The sequence below is a fragment of the Carassius carassius genome, chromosome 16 (genome assembly GCF_963082965.1).
Source record: "Carassius carassius chromosome 16, fCarCar2.1, whole genome shotgun sequence".
In the NCBI taxonomy this organism is placed as follows: Eukaryota; Metazoa; Chordata; class Actinopteri; order Cypriniformes; family Cyprinidae; genus Carassius; species Carassius carassius.
In genome coordinates, this window is record NC_081770.1 from 18,524,495 (window position 1) to 18,540,017 (window position 15,523).

Below are 15,523 nucleotides of genomic sequence, written 5' to 3' on the forward strand. Positions count from 1 at the left end.
GTTACGTCAAAATTACTGTAGTAGTGAGTCAGAAGTTGGAATTGCGAGTATTGAAAAGGACCAGGATAGACTATTATAGCATCTATTTAGCATAGCATTTATATAGTTATTTAGATTATTTCGTGTAGCCTATATAGTTAATTAGCATAATTGTTAGTGTAACGTTAGTATTGTTAGAAGCATAGTTAGTAGCATAGTATTGCATCAGTTAGGATAGCTTCAAGTTAGCGTAGATTTATCTGTATTTAGTACAGTGGTCAGGATGGTACGTAGGTGTAGTGTTGCTGGTTGCGACAGCACTGCTGCCCTGCATAGTTTTCCAGCAGACTTTAAAATTAGGCGGCAGTGCTTGCATGCATTAGGCCTGGAAGACCGCGAGTTCCCGCCTAGAGCTGGAGTGTGCAAACTGCATTTTATGCGGGATTGCTTCTCCAATGCAATGGAGGTGGAAATGGGCTTCTCCACACAGCTCGCGCTGAAAAGCGATGCGGTGTGGGAGTTAAGACCGCAGTTTGAGCCAGCGGCTCGAATTGATATGGCTCAGGCCACAGACACCTCAACATCATCCACTTTCAGGTGAAGGTGGGGGAGAAAAGTCCTCTACTTCAAATGAACACTCCGTTGCAAAGCTACTTGCGTCACTACAGTTATACCCACTACTCTCCATTTTAGCGACTCTGACAGCAGCTGTCAATCAATCCGTCACTGCGGGTCTGCAGGTTCACGCCCCACGCACTCAGCCCCGCCCTCGGTTCATCCCCTTTATCTCCGCTGTGCTCTGCCCACTTTTCAGCATTTTTCAAATATTGCCAGTGGGTTGAGTCAGGCTCTGACCAGGGGTTTAGTTACCCTTTAAGTACAATTTTGAGGGATCTGTACTTTACTCGAGTATCATTTTAGGGGAATACTCATGACTTTACTCAAGTACATTTGAGAGGCAAATATTGTACTCTTTACTCCGCTACATTTCTATCCATAACCGTAAGTACCTCTTACTTCTTCTGCCCCGTCCACACGGAGACGGAGCTTACCCCAATCCGATCTTTTTTTTCTCTCGTCTCAAGAAATATCCGCGTCCACACGAAACCACAAAACGATGTAGTATACATGCCAGACCAGCATGTGGCGCTGTAATTCTGCCACAGAGATACACTTAGAAGAAGACATGGACTTGCTCATAAACCTTGCTCGTGGTACACAAACAAACATGGAACAATACATTTATTAATCCGTGTTAATGTTAGTTAATAAAAAGACAATCGTTCAGTGTTTGTTCATGTTTTTGTTGCTGTTACGTGACGTAGCGGTGTCTGATTAGGGGCGAGACGTTGGCTTATGACGTCATCATTTCAGAAAATATCATAGACAGTAAAAGAAATGGACAGAGCAACCCCATTGGATTCAACGGAGACAAGTGAAGTCAATTAGAAGCACTTACTTCCTGGGGGTCGAGCGTACTGCGCAGACTCAAACTGAGCTTGATGACGGAGATGTCACGTGAGCAACCTGTAAATCTTCTAATCGCTGTGCCATGAGAAATCTGAATCACCCACCGAATCTTCCAGAGAAGGCGAGCGTGAATAGGAGCAAATTTTGGTAAGTATTCTGATTAATTATCTCCCTTGACTTCATGCCTCCACGTTCCCCCGATAGCCTCATAGACAGTAAAAGATTGCCTGCGAGCTTCTCCTCCTGTCTGTACGGTAATTTCTCTACTGTGCGACAGAGAGTCGCTAGACTTTCGTGTTTCTTTAGAAATAATTAATGGACAAATGGAGTCTTTAAACGCCTCAGATGTAAAGTTATTCTCTGTCAAATTGACGCCAAAATGAATGGGAGTCAATGGGATGCTAACAGCAGGTGGGGGTCCGCTAGCCAATGGCGGCGCCCAGGGGTGTTTCAAAAAAATATGAAACCCTGCCCCCCTGGAAAATATACGGATTCGATGTCCAGACGAAAACACAAAACGGCGGATTCGTGTGGACGAAACAACTATCCGATAAAAAAAAATGTGCGTATTCACAGAAACGTGTCTCCGTGTGGATGGAAAAAAAAGGAAAAAAGAAAAAATCTCAGAAACCCTCAATATGTTGTTTCCCTCTCAAACGTGATTGGATTGTTGTGCAGGCAACACTGATTGGGACAGCCTATCAGCAATCACATTCAGCTTTCCGCCAAAGACTTCATGACAGTACGTACACACACACACACACACGCAGAGTTGTCACACATAGATTGTGTATGTGAGAATGGTGTTAATTCAGCTGAAAGTATTTTCTTCTGCCTTTGCCTGTATGTCAGTGTGAGAGGAAGGGGCTTAATACTGTCACTCAAATGAGCTGAATAATTTTTTCCCCTTCTTTGTACACTGACCTAAACACAGCCGATTAGCAGATTTTCTTTAATCATTATTATTTTCTCTTCTATGCTGCTTGTATAACAAGGTCAGGTTCAGAGGTGTGTCAGAACATTGCTATATTGCCTTCTTTGCTCGTTTAGGTTTATTGATTTGATTGATGAAAAAAACACAGAAACTCACATGTACACACAATTGTTAGCTGAATTTTCTTTTCTGATATTACACATTAATGTAAGCTGAGCATTTGCTTTGATGTTCTTGAGTATGCGGTATGTTAAACACAGTCAGGTTCAAATGTGGGTGCAAAAATCCATTAAAACTCCAGCAGAGGTTTGTCAGAGCGTTGCCATTGTGCTATTGCCTTGTGGGCAAGTGAGACATGTTAAATAAAGAAACATAGTAAAAAGATGAAAATGACTTGATTTTACTTTCAATTCCTTTTACATTCTCCAAGGTATTAACTTTAACATTTTTCATAACTCCATGTAGGACGTTTCTGTACATAAATGTAAGCACTGTGGCATGCAGTAGTAATGCAATATTTAGAAAATGTACTCTTGATACTTAAGTACTTTTAAAAACAAGTACTTCAGTACTTTTACTTAAGTACACAACTGACTGTATTACTTTTACTTGTACTTGAGTAAAATTTAGCAAGGGGTATCTGTACTTTTACTCGAGTAATGAAGCTGTGTACTCTGTCCGCCTCTGTTCTCTTCTCTGTCTACATGGCATCATTAGGTTCTGTCTTTCAGAAACATGGCTTTTCATATCACTGCTATGCTCTTGACACTCTGCTCGCATAAAATTCAAGGCATTGCCTAAAAAAACCACCACTGGCTCTGCACCCCTTTACCTAAATTCATTACTTCAGACTTATGTGCCCTCTTGAAGCTTGCTTTCTGCAAGTGAACAATGCTTGATTGTGCCATCACAAAGAAGCACAAAAGGACTTTTAAATTAAATGTTCCCTTCTGGCGGAATGACCTCCCCAAATCAATCCGAGCAGCTGAGTCCTTAGCCATCTTCAAGAATTGGCTTAAAACCCATCTTTTCCATCTTTATGTGACCCTCTAACTTTAGCACTCCACTATTCTAATTCTGTTCTTAAAAAAAAATCGAACTACCTTTCTAATCTTTTTGTGTTCTATTTTCTTTTCATTCATTATACAATATATATATATATATATATATATATAATATATAATATATATATATAAAGACCTCTAACACTAACTTGCTCTTCTTTGTCTATTCTATCTGTTTTCTTTTTATTTATTATATTATTTAAAAGTCCTTGCTACGTGTACTGCGTTTAAGCTAACTGAGACTTGTTATAGCACTTTGTGTATCATTGCTCTTTTGTTGTTGTTGTTGTTTTGATTGCTTTCATTGTCCTCATTTGTAAGTCGCTTTGGATAAAAGCGTCTGCTAAATGACTAAATGTAAACGTAAAACAAATGGGCTTACTCTTTCATATTGTACATATATACAGGGGCGTAGTTTATGGGGGGGATGGGGGGAGGTAACCCCCCCAATATTCAAATCCATCAGTTACAACCCCCCCAATATTTCAACATGAAAATCACAGTAGATCAAATGAAAAATATAATATGAAAAAATAGAATTCATTTATTTTGTAAAAATAATTTTGTTCCTAATGAAATATGAGTATGTCATAATAAATCAGACAAAAAATACTCCCCCTCCATTGAACCGATTGGTAACGCCCAACCAATGAGTCGCACTTTCACCAAAACAAGCGAGTGGCGTTTGAATGGGAGAGCACACGGTTAATGTTAACGCCAAAAATGAAGAGAAGCGCTGCACAGCGGACTATATTTAACTGCTGGTCAGAGAGGGATGCAGAAAAAATAAAAAATAAAGCATGTACTGAGAATGAGGTATGAGAATATTGTGTAATAGTTAGTACACACCACATATATTTTAGCTAGCTAATCCATTGCAATGTATTTAGCTATAACTATCAGTATAACAAGTTACCAAAGCAGCTGTCTGTTTTGCTAGTATATTTTTCAATAGTGTCTGTAATTATCAACGACAAAAGTATTCACATCGGTGTTTGTTTTCTTACTAAATTAATCTGACTTTTGAACGAATTGAATGAATTAACGATTTAAGTGGCTAACTCATGAAAACAGTGAAACACTGCCGCCTACTGGCGGTTTCAATACTTAATTTCTTTCTTTTGATAATCTCTACTATGTTAGAATTTTATGAATGATGATTATACACAAATTTCATAAAGTTATGAGGTGTATAATCTCTTAACATGTTTTTATAACAGATTCGAGGTAAATATAGCAGCAGGGTAGAAAAGTCAGCAGAGGGAGAGGAGGAGCAGGTGATCAGGTAAAGAAGATGCCATTCAATCAATAAAATAAAATAAAATAGGAAACAGTATAGAAAAAAAGCAGCTTTGTAAAGTTAGGCTATACATTAATGCCTTTAATGTTTTAAAGATGTGTTTCCCTTTAGAAAAAAAATTAAAAGGCATTAAGGTGGAGTGTAAAAATCTTAAAATAAATGTCTAAATGTTGTCTCTTTCATATTTGTTGAATTTGTAATCAGTTAAAGCATGTTGCCAGATAGATAGATAGATAGATAGATAGGAAGAAATAAATTATCCAATAACAATACACATAAAAAAATTTTTTTTTGAAAAAAATAACGGGCAGCATACAACGTTCAACCCCCCCAATGTTCAAACCAAATCTACGCCCTTGCATATATATATATATATATATATATATATATATATATATATATATATATATATATATATATATACATATATGTATATATGTATATATATATATATATATATATATATATATATATATATATATATATATATGTATGTGTGTGTGTATACTCATTTCAATATTTTGTATTCATTTTAATAAAGCCTTTTAAATTTAAAGTGTTTTTGATAAGATAAACTAAATCTGCTAAATCATATCAATCAAATCATACCCTCCCCCCACACGCTCGAAACACACCTTTTTATTACAAAACGTTTTATAACAAACGTTTTTATTTATTTAATTTAAACATGTTTTGTGATTTTAAAAAATAATAATATACACAAAATAATAAATACCAGTCAATATTGTGATTGTGATGTGATATAGTTTTTTGCAAACAGACATGTAGTCACGTGACAGCACGGCTCAGCTGAGAGACCACGGGTTCGAGTCCAGTCCGCGGAGGGTGACTTGTTTCACATGTAGCTAAAACTCCTCAAAACGCACAGCAATATAGCCCGAGGATTGTTTGTAGGGGAAATAAGTCTGCGTATTCCCGTTTTCTGCGTCTTTTTGGCTTGTATGCGGGCGCGAAGATCGAGCTCCTTCCTCAGCCTGAGACCGTTAAACAGCTTCTTGGTCGGCGACTACAGATGACAGGAATCCCTGATATACGCAGTCAAATATGAAGTCTGAAATTTCCTTCTGTTTCCTATGCTGTCCTCTTAAACTATGACTATGCACACAGTGTACGCACAATAAACACAAAGTACTTTTCACAGACTCATGAAAGAGCAAAGAGTCATGAAAGAGTCCTGTTTCAAACACTGTCCTTTTAAACCATGACTACACTCACAACGTGCTACAAAAATAAAGACCAGTCTTCTGACAACACACATCCTTATACTTCAAATGCGGTCCTCTTACCCCAGGGTCACCCCAGGTGCTTTAACCTCTCAAAGTCTCAGGCATTTCTCAAGTGTTCTTCACCTTTTAGTCTACCCAAATTAAAATGAGCACTTATCCCACATACTTTGGCCCATATAGATAAATGTGGGATTTAAAAAAGTTAATACTTTCTCTTTTTTAACCAAAAGTCATTATTATTACATTATTTCTGTCCGTATCTCCACAACGATTTGGTAATGATTTTTTTAATAATAATAATTTTAAAAAAGTGTGTGTTATTGTGTGTTATTATCAAATATACGTTTGATCATTATTTCCAGTCATAGGACCCAGAAACCATGACTTCGCAGACAATGCACACATCATTGTTGACAGTAATATAGCTTAGCGGACGGTCGATGATTTTAACTGATCATTTATCATGTGAAAAGTTACAGGTTCACAGGTACTGAGGAAAACGTGTGCTGTACATGCTAGCTAGCTATACTTGCATGATTCATTTTCAAAATACACATGAAATAATAATGACCGATATTCAGTAATGAAATAAACCATAGCCTTACAAAGATGACAATGATAGCGGCCGGCGATTGGTCAAAAGTAAGCCACAGGAGAAACGCGATTGGCTCATGTGGGCTTACTTTGTCTCCGTGGTGAGGTAAATTAGTAGGATTTAAAAACGGCTGAATTTATTATAATTAGTTGTTGTTGTTTTTTCATGTTTTTTTTTCTCAGTTTATTTCTTTGAGAGTAACGTTATATACTCTCGTTTACTCTATGACTGCTGATATAAAGTTACTGTGGTAACAAAGAGGCTTGCTTGTCTTTTAATCGGACGGTGTAACGTTAACCTTACTTTTGAGTTGTAACTTATTTTGTATAACTATAGCTTTGTTTATGGTTGCGTATGTTGTAGATTGTGTTTGTAGCCTTACTCGGTAGTTTATTTACATTTACATTTAATCATTTAGCAGACGCAGAACAGTCAGGTCAACAAGAGAACAACAACAGTATACAAGTGCCATTACAAGACTCAGTTAGTCTTGTACAGAACGCATAGACATGTTTTGTTTTGAGAAACTTTTTTCGTGAATATTTAAACTCGAATAAGCTTAACTTATTTTTAACCAGACTTCTTCCCGTTCATGAACTGGCAAGCAGGTTTTAAGACTGGATATCTGATAATTAGAGTGTATTGTGTCGTAAAACTATGGTAATATGATGTCGTATCTTGTCTATAATTAATAAATGTAGTGTGTATTCTTTAAAAGAGCGCGAGTAGCTAGAGTTTCGTACTAATGTTAGATTCCTGCATACTAGCTGTAGTACACTACATAGGGGAATTAGCTCAGATGGTAGAGCGCTCGCTTAGCATGCGAGAGGTAGCGGGATCGATGCCCGCATTCTCCAAAGCTTTTTTTCCTTTCTTTTCTGCTCTAAAAGTTATAACTACATTTTAATTTAGCAAGCAGTGTCTGCTGGTGAGTATTTATAAGATAGTGGGACTAGAACGACTAGACTTCGCTAATTAATTTCTGCAGGAAGCCATTTAGTATGCAAGACTAAGTATCCATAACTAATGCACTAACGTTGTATGTGAAGAGTTTATTTGCAAAAACATTAAAACTCATAATAAAAATATCATATAAAACTCATATAAGAAATCATGTTTTAATGTTGTGTTTTCTGTTATTATTGTGTTTATTTTGTAAGTTAGCTATATTTATTTAGTTATTATTGTTTAATCAAAACAACCCACATGCAGTTTGATTGATATTAATTGGAATGCAGCATTAAAAAAAACATTATTTTATTTTCTCTTCCCCCCCCCCCCCCCCCCAGCAATCTTACACATTATTGCAATTCATAACTGTCAATCACGTGACCGACTCGAAGATCAGGAGGGCAAAACATCCACAGAACAAAGGTATGTAAACAAAATGCAAGTTTTGACCATTTACGATCCATATTAAGCACCCGCGGCAATATTTCAATCATTAAACAGTGTGACAAAATGTTGTAGAAACATTTAAAGCTTGCCTGTACAAAATATGCATAATCAGTGAGGTGTTTACTGAATTTCGCATTTAAATATATGCGTTTTACTACATTACTAGGCTACTCAATGCAAACTGCGTAAAAATGACTGACGCTCAGTGCTAGAAATATTCATACATTTTTATTTTATTTAGAAGTTAATAATTCATTCATGCACCCATTCATTCATTCATATATTTTTCGTTCATTAAATTTATGACCGAAATATCTTTCTTATATTTGAAATATATATGTCATCATGACATTTTCACACACATTTGCAAAATAATTGAATGTCTTCAATTGATTTTTTTTTTAAATAAATTTAAATCGATCCAAAAATGTTAACCATTTCAAGAAAAAAAGATTATTATTAGCTATAATATTATAATATTTTGTTGTATTTTTTATTAATGGCATATAATTATTTTAAATAAAATAAATGCAATTTTTAATATTTTATAAGAGTAATTATATGGCTGTAGACATTCATGAATTATTGTTTTATTTTTAAATATGTAAAGCTGAATATTAAAAAAAAATGTTGCTTTTTAAAATAAATGTTAGCATAAAATGAGTAATAATATAGTTACTGAATTTATAAACTATTATTTTATTAGTGGTTAAGTGAGTATTTCTAAAACCCTTTTTTTAGTTATGATTATTAAAAAAATCCCTTTAACAGTATCATTTTCATTGCATACAGATGCAGAGATGTAATGTAATATTGTTATCGATTTATTTATTTATTTGAATAACCTTTTAAAACTATCCATTTATTTTTTTACAATTTCAGAAATACCCATGAATAATTTCTTGTGTATTTTTGCATCAATGTCATGAATAGAATCAATAAATTAACATTTTAATATTTTCAGAATTGTTTTATAGGCTAAGGACGGTTCAACAGTATGTTAATTTGTTAAATTGTGAAATATCTTGTGTCAACACAAGAAGTTCTCTCGAGAAGTTCTCTGTTTTTATAAATATAAAGCATTTTTCAGATAATACTGTTTTGTGTGAATTTATTGATCATATATAATACATTCTAAAAGTCAGCTGACAATTTCTTAAATATGCTTTGTAGTCTTTTTCTTCTTCTTATTATTTTATTTTTCAGCACAACACCAGCAGATGTCACTCTTTTCTCAGGTAGGTTAATTACAGTCACATGCTACACACAGACTTGAGGAAACTCAAAGATTTGTCCTCTCAAACTGACTTTTTAACACATATTTGGTCTAGACTCTAGGTCATAACGTATAAGCTTAAAAAAATTCCTTTAAAAAAATAATACAATTTAAAATGAATATTAATAAAGAGAAATAAAGATATATGACTGTTGTTACAGCAAACACAAATAAAACTTGATATACATTACTGTAAAAAGGTGAGGTATAATCTCATCAACTTAAAACAGCTTTTCTGATGGCCTCTAAACTTTAAACTAAACAATAAAAAAAAATCAAAATAAAGTATAGGCTACATATAGCCTAACTAACAAATTAAAAATGAATGAGTAAAAAAAAAAAAAGAAAGACAACAAGTGGGTTATTCAATTATAAAGTATTCAAGCAGAATAAAGGACTTGAATGCAACAAATAGCTAGTAAAACACAAGTTTTAACTCCCAGAGGTTTACAGGAACTAAATGCTAAACTGTGCAAGACCTGCATTTCAAACACTATAAAACAACACTTCAGTGCTCCCTCAATACTGGGGGGAAAATGGTGTTCCCATGGTAACTGCTTCAGCAGACAGGAATGGGAAGGCGAGCACTGCCAGACGCTCACAATATGTTTTCCCTGAGAAATGACACTTTTGTTATATAACGCTGATCATCTGAACATAATTCCACAAGGATCCACTGGTTCAAATGCAACTGAAATGCAAGCTCTCCAAAGCAGTTTTGATCAACATTTTGAACTGATGCGTATTAAATTGATTCGAGCTATCGGATCCTCATGTTGAATCGCAGCTTGACATGCATGAGCATCATAAAGGGCATGGGAGAGGCTTCAGAGTGGGATTGTATTCTCACACATTCAGTAATCTCATTAATATGCATGAGAAGATCGATCAGTGCTTTTGTCAGTCCAGAAATATCAGCAACTTGAGGCTCTTTCTTTCTAATAATCAGATGCTCTGCAGAACGCCACAGTTTAACCAATGGTTAATGTGAGGAATACTTAGGCAACATCTCCTAAAATGGACATCGGTGTTTAAAAACAAGGAAAACCTTCCTCCTGCGAGACAGGGTGGGGGGTTTTCTGGTTTCAACATGTTGTTCTTTAAAAGGAAATGCGTATGTTGGATACAAAGTACAAAAAGGATACAAGGTTTTAAATTAAATCGGATGTCTTCTTACAGTTAAGGCACGTTCACACCAACGAACGATCACATTTTGTTTTGGCCGTTTAAAGAACGCGATGCAGTTTTGTCGTTCTAGCTGTTTGAAGTCTGGAGGATTGTGATTGGCTGTTGATGTCTTTAACGTTCATGATCCGGAATAATCATCCTGAAAGTGATTCCAACCATTTGTCATTATCATTATAGTTGTGATGTGGACTGCTCTATTCTTTTTGGCTGACCACAGACTAAAATATGAGATGGTAGGAAAATAATTTCAATGCTTTTGCGTTCTCATGCAAAATTCGAGTTCCTCCAAGGAAACGTTGTGTTAACTGTTTTTCATGGGAAGGCAAAAGATTTGTCAGTGAACGGAATGAGTTTCTTCAGAGAATGTGTTTTGTAGACAAACGTAACTCTCTAAAAAATGACAAAGGTTTTGAAAGTGTGCACAAATAGTCTTGAAAAAACAGAATTTTGCGATTTAGTTTTTTGGGGGACCGCAAAGTCTTCTGTGAGCAAATGCAAAGTTTATTGGAAAAAAGCAAAGGTTTTACAATCGATACATTTCTCAGAGGAATGCGAAATAAACGTGTTCTGGGGAACAAAAGTTTAATAATTGAACACTATTTGTTCTACTTTTCTCAGGAATATGCGAATATTTCTTAAAGAAATGCAACATTTTGCATGCGATAAAACAGTAGCTGAACACTAAGTTTCTCTGGAAAATGCAAGGACATTGCGAGGAAAGCTACATTCTGGGGAAAATGCACGTTTTTGAGAGTAAACACAATATCTTTGTGAGATCGCAAAGGTTTTTTGACTGAAATCTAATTTTCTTGGGAAAACGCAAAGGTTTTGTGAGCGAATTCTAAATTTCTTGAAGGAATGCTCAAGATTTGTGAGCGGACACAATGATTCTCAGGAAAACATTTTTTTGCAAAGGAATGCAACCTTTCTCGATAAAAACAAAGGTTTTGTGAGACAAACACTAAGCTTCTCTGGAAAACTCAAAGATGTTGTGAGCAAATGCAAAGTTTCTCTGGAAAGTGCAAAGGTTTTGAAAAATAAAAGAAACACTCTCAGGAACTTTGATTGGAATGCAAGACTTTTGCAAAAGAATGCATTTGAAAAACACTGAAATATATATTTTCCCTCCCATATTTTTCCCGTTAGGGAGTTATGTTTATTAAAACTTCATGTTTATAGTTAGCACTTGGCGTGAACTGCCCTTTAGAAGTGTCTACAAAGTCAAAACATGAGGACTTTGTAGTCCGACCAAGTTTCACCAAAATCCAGGGGTCATGATCTCATTTTACAACTGCTTATTTCTATAAGAAAATGAGTGCAAGCTAAGAACACAAATGTGTATTTTTTTGCGAATGTATAAAAGGTTTGGAGAGGGTTTTTCACAGAGTTCATAGTTTGGACTGGACCATCTCTATAGGTACAGCTACAGCATGAGATATTAAACGTGAGAGGCCTCTATTTGGCTACATTTACTGTAAATTAAACAAGAGGAAGGTACAAATGTGTGTTTTTGTCAGGTTGTATCTGATAAAAAGGGAGAAAGTGTAAGTCAGTAGGGCATGAATACTCAGTGAATGAATAACAGTCCCATCTTAAGGGGACAGACTTGAACAGACTCTTTTGCATGCAGCAACAATTAATCATTTTTAAGTCACAAATCATCACTTTTGATTAGTTTCCAGAGGGTCAAAGAAGTCTTTTAAAACCAGTCTTTTAAAGTACTTTTCTGACAGGCAGGTCTTGAAGTCGTAGCGTCACAGTGGCTGAACAACTGAAGCACAGTTTGTACTGTGTTTGACAGAGCTTGTGCTGAGGTTAGCAACTCGAGCTTCACGCCAAGGATGTGTTCATAATCACTGTCTTCATAGGAAGGTCCCACAGCCGTATTGTGGGTCAGTCTGTGTGCCGAAATATGCTGATAGGGTCTGCAAACCTCTGGTTCCCGTGGAACGGCATGAGGTTTATAACATGTTATGTCACATATGCATTATGCCTAACATCCATACAGTATTTGAAGAAATGACAACGTGTTCACACGTTTTTCAGAGAGGGCAGTGGATATGCAAGGTCATTCTGAAATTAAAAATAGACCACTCTTGAAAATGTGTAGGCATGCATGCTTATCTATAGGCTAGAGACTGATGTGTGCAGGAGTATTACATTACATGAACTATGTTGAAGTTTGTATTATTGAAGCAAGGCAGGAATATAATAACTGTTGCTTTTAAGATTATGAATTTTAAAAAAAAGCCTAGCTCTAAGAATAATTAAATTCGAAGTGAAAATGTGATATAAACCTAAATGATACGTAGGACCGCCTGAGTTTTTTCGTAGGACGTTCTTTCACGTTCTGAGTTGGGTTTGTCGCTCAATCAAGGAAATCCAGGAGTTGAGGTGAAAACAGGAGTGGGATTGGTCCTAGAATCATGCAGAATGTGCCGTTATATTTAGAATTGTCGCAGGAAAAAGCCAATAAAATTTCAATAGAAAAACCAATTTTCGGTTGAATGATTTCCCCACACAGATTTCCCATCAGGTTCCGTTGGTTATGCAAAATACCCTTGTTGAATAAAATAAATCTACTTCCTTCAAAAGTACGTGAGCCCTAAATTTCACAGAAACGTAAATAATAATCCACTCAACTCATACAAAAAAACTACGTCTAATTTATGCGTTACTTGGAGACAGGATTTGCCTGTTTTCGTATGGTTTAAGTGGGAGATATGTTTGTCAGGCTATGTTATTACCTTAGAATTTAAACTATATTTATGTATTGGTTTATCTTGTTTTTTTCATTTTATTCAAGTTATTAATACTTTTGTATTCATAACATCTGCATTTATGAGTGTTGATACTGTAAGAAAGGCAGTTTTAGGTATTTTAAGGTATATTCTTTTCCATATTTACATGAAATTGTCCAAGTTTTGACGAACAAAACTAATGTTAGGACATCAATACGGATGTTGTCTTACAAAACTGCAGCACATGGGAAGTTTTATGGCATATCACTCAGTGCTGTCCAAAGTTCAAAAGCAGCATTTGGGGAGTCAGCATGAAGCAGTCTGTTAGTGATGAAAAGAATACTCATCTGACCTGCACTGATAAACATGCCAGCCAAATGAAACATTCCTCATGTTATTAGCTGCTTTTCTTGGAAAAGATCATCTTCCATTTAATAGACAGACAGACCTGTGAGGCAGCTGTGTGCAGTTTAGTGCTTATCTGCATCTTTTTGTACCAGTGCCCAAAGAAATGCATATACATAGGAAACATTAAAAACACAACAGATCTCTTGGAAAAGACAAAGCAGTGGGGACATCGTAAAAAAAGCTGCTGATCTGCTATTGGCAAAGGATGCACCGCAAGAACGCAGAGACCTTGGGTTAAATGCCATCTGCTGAACCTGGGGGTTCATCTCCAGAAATATTCAGTTTTTCTTTAAACGGCAATTAAACAAACAAGCTGGAGTGGAGGCGTTTAGAGCCATTTAGTGTCCACACAGCAGCCGAGAACCAGGAAATACCAGTGTCTTACAGTGATTAAAAAAGACAGGACTCTGCACAAATCATTGTTGCTGTTCTTTTTCACCGGAGGGTTGCATAAGCAGGAGTTATTAAAGGGGTCTGGGGGTTAAAATGTGTCACAGTCTTGCACAAACTCTTCATAAGAAAACTTTAAAAATAATGGTGGTTTCGCAAGCTGTATAAACTATTGATCTTTCTTGTCCTTGGAGGGGGTTTGTGCTAAATGTCATTGCAGTGGTTCATTACCCTTGTCTAAGCAAACAAGAGTACAAAAACATACTGTAACTGCTTGTGATTCACTTTAATTGTGCTTTAGAGGAACATTAAATTGAAAAAAATGTTTTGCTAGGCAGTTGCACAGGTGTTTTAAGTGGTTTTAGCATGCTGCTATGAGGTTGAAAAGGTGGTTTCTGGTCTGAAACGAAAGTGCCCACTTTCTATTATAATAGACATTAGTCAGGTTGCACCACGTTTCATTTTTGAAGTATTTAAAACTGTGGCAAATACAAGTACTGCGCATTTAATGGAATGTACTTTATCAATACACGTGTTCTACTGAAGAAACATCTGTCCTGAAAAAAAGGCTAAAAGTTCAATTATGTGACCTCAGATGTTTAATCCGTGTTAAATTCAATATAGCATCTAAACTGATTTTTAACACCCATCTTCAACAAACCACATTTTGAGGTATTATTTATATCCACAGTAAACGCAGGCCAGTGTTAGGTGTTTGTTCATCTTAATTTCACTAATTAGGAAAGAAATCTCATTTATCAGATATTAACAACATGACCACCCTTGCGAAAATTAACCATGGTTTTTCTAAACTTACCACAGATTAAGCATGGTATTTGTAATACAACTATGGTTATACAAATGGTAATCAATCTATACCCCCCCCCCCCCCCAAAAAAAAACAACAAAAAAAAACATGGTTATTACACTTTGACTACAATAAAACTGTGATATATCTTGGGTGTAAGGCTAAATATGAAATAAAATGTGACAAGAAAAAAAAATAGTTTAAAAGCTAACCTAGTCTAGTCACATGATATCATTATATCAGATATCTTTCAATATCACCTCATTATCAGACAACTCAAATATGAATCACTTCAAACAGACTCCGAGAACAAGAATGAGATGTTCTTGACCATCATCCAATTATTCTGATAGGTTCACAAGGATGACACTTACACCACTAAAAATTCTCACGATTCTCACACACACCATGTTCAAAAATACTTGAAGTACAATATGCATAAAGGACGTGTTTTACTGGAAACACACGTATAAATCACGTCGTTCATCACTATTATTACTCATACTTAGTCAAACACTAGCCCTTTTTGGAAACATTTGTGAAGTATAGTGTCAAAACAAAGACAAATATTAGCATAAGTATGATAAAATACTGCCATTTTTCTTAAGCAAGAACATGACTTACTGCTGGTTCTTCCAAAAGGTTGTACTAAATTTAATATGAAGAGGTTAAAAAAAGAAATGGCATTGTCTTCAATTTTGAAATGGCATTGTCTTCACTTTTTT

At 35.5% G+C, this 15,523-nt stretch overlaps 1 non-coding gene across 1 annotated transcript; it reads left to right on the top strand.

Annotated features, from left to right (window-relative positions):
* Positions 1-7,373: 7,373 nt before the first annotated feature.
* Positions 7,374-7,446, top strand: trnaa-agc (transfer RNA alanine (anticodon AGC)). Its single transcript has one exon. It is a non-coding gene; the product is annotated as a tRNA-Ala (tRNA).
* The last annotated feature ends 8,077 nt before the right edge of the window (positions 7,447-15,523 follow it).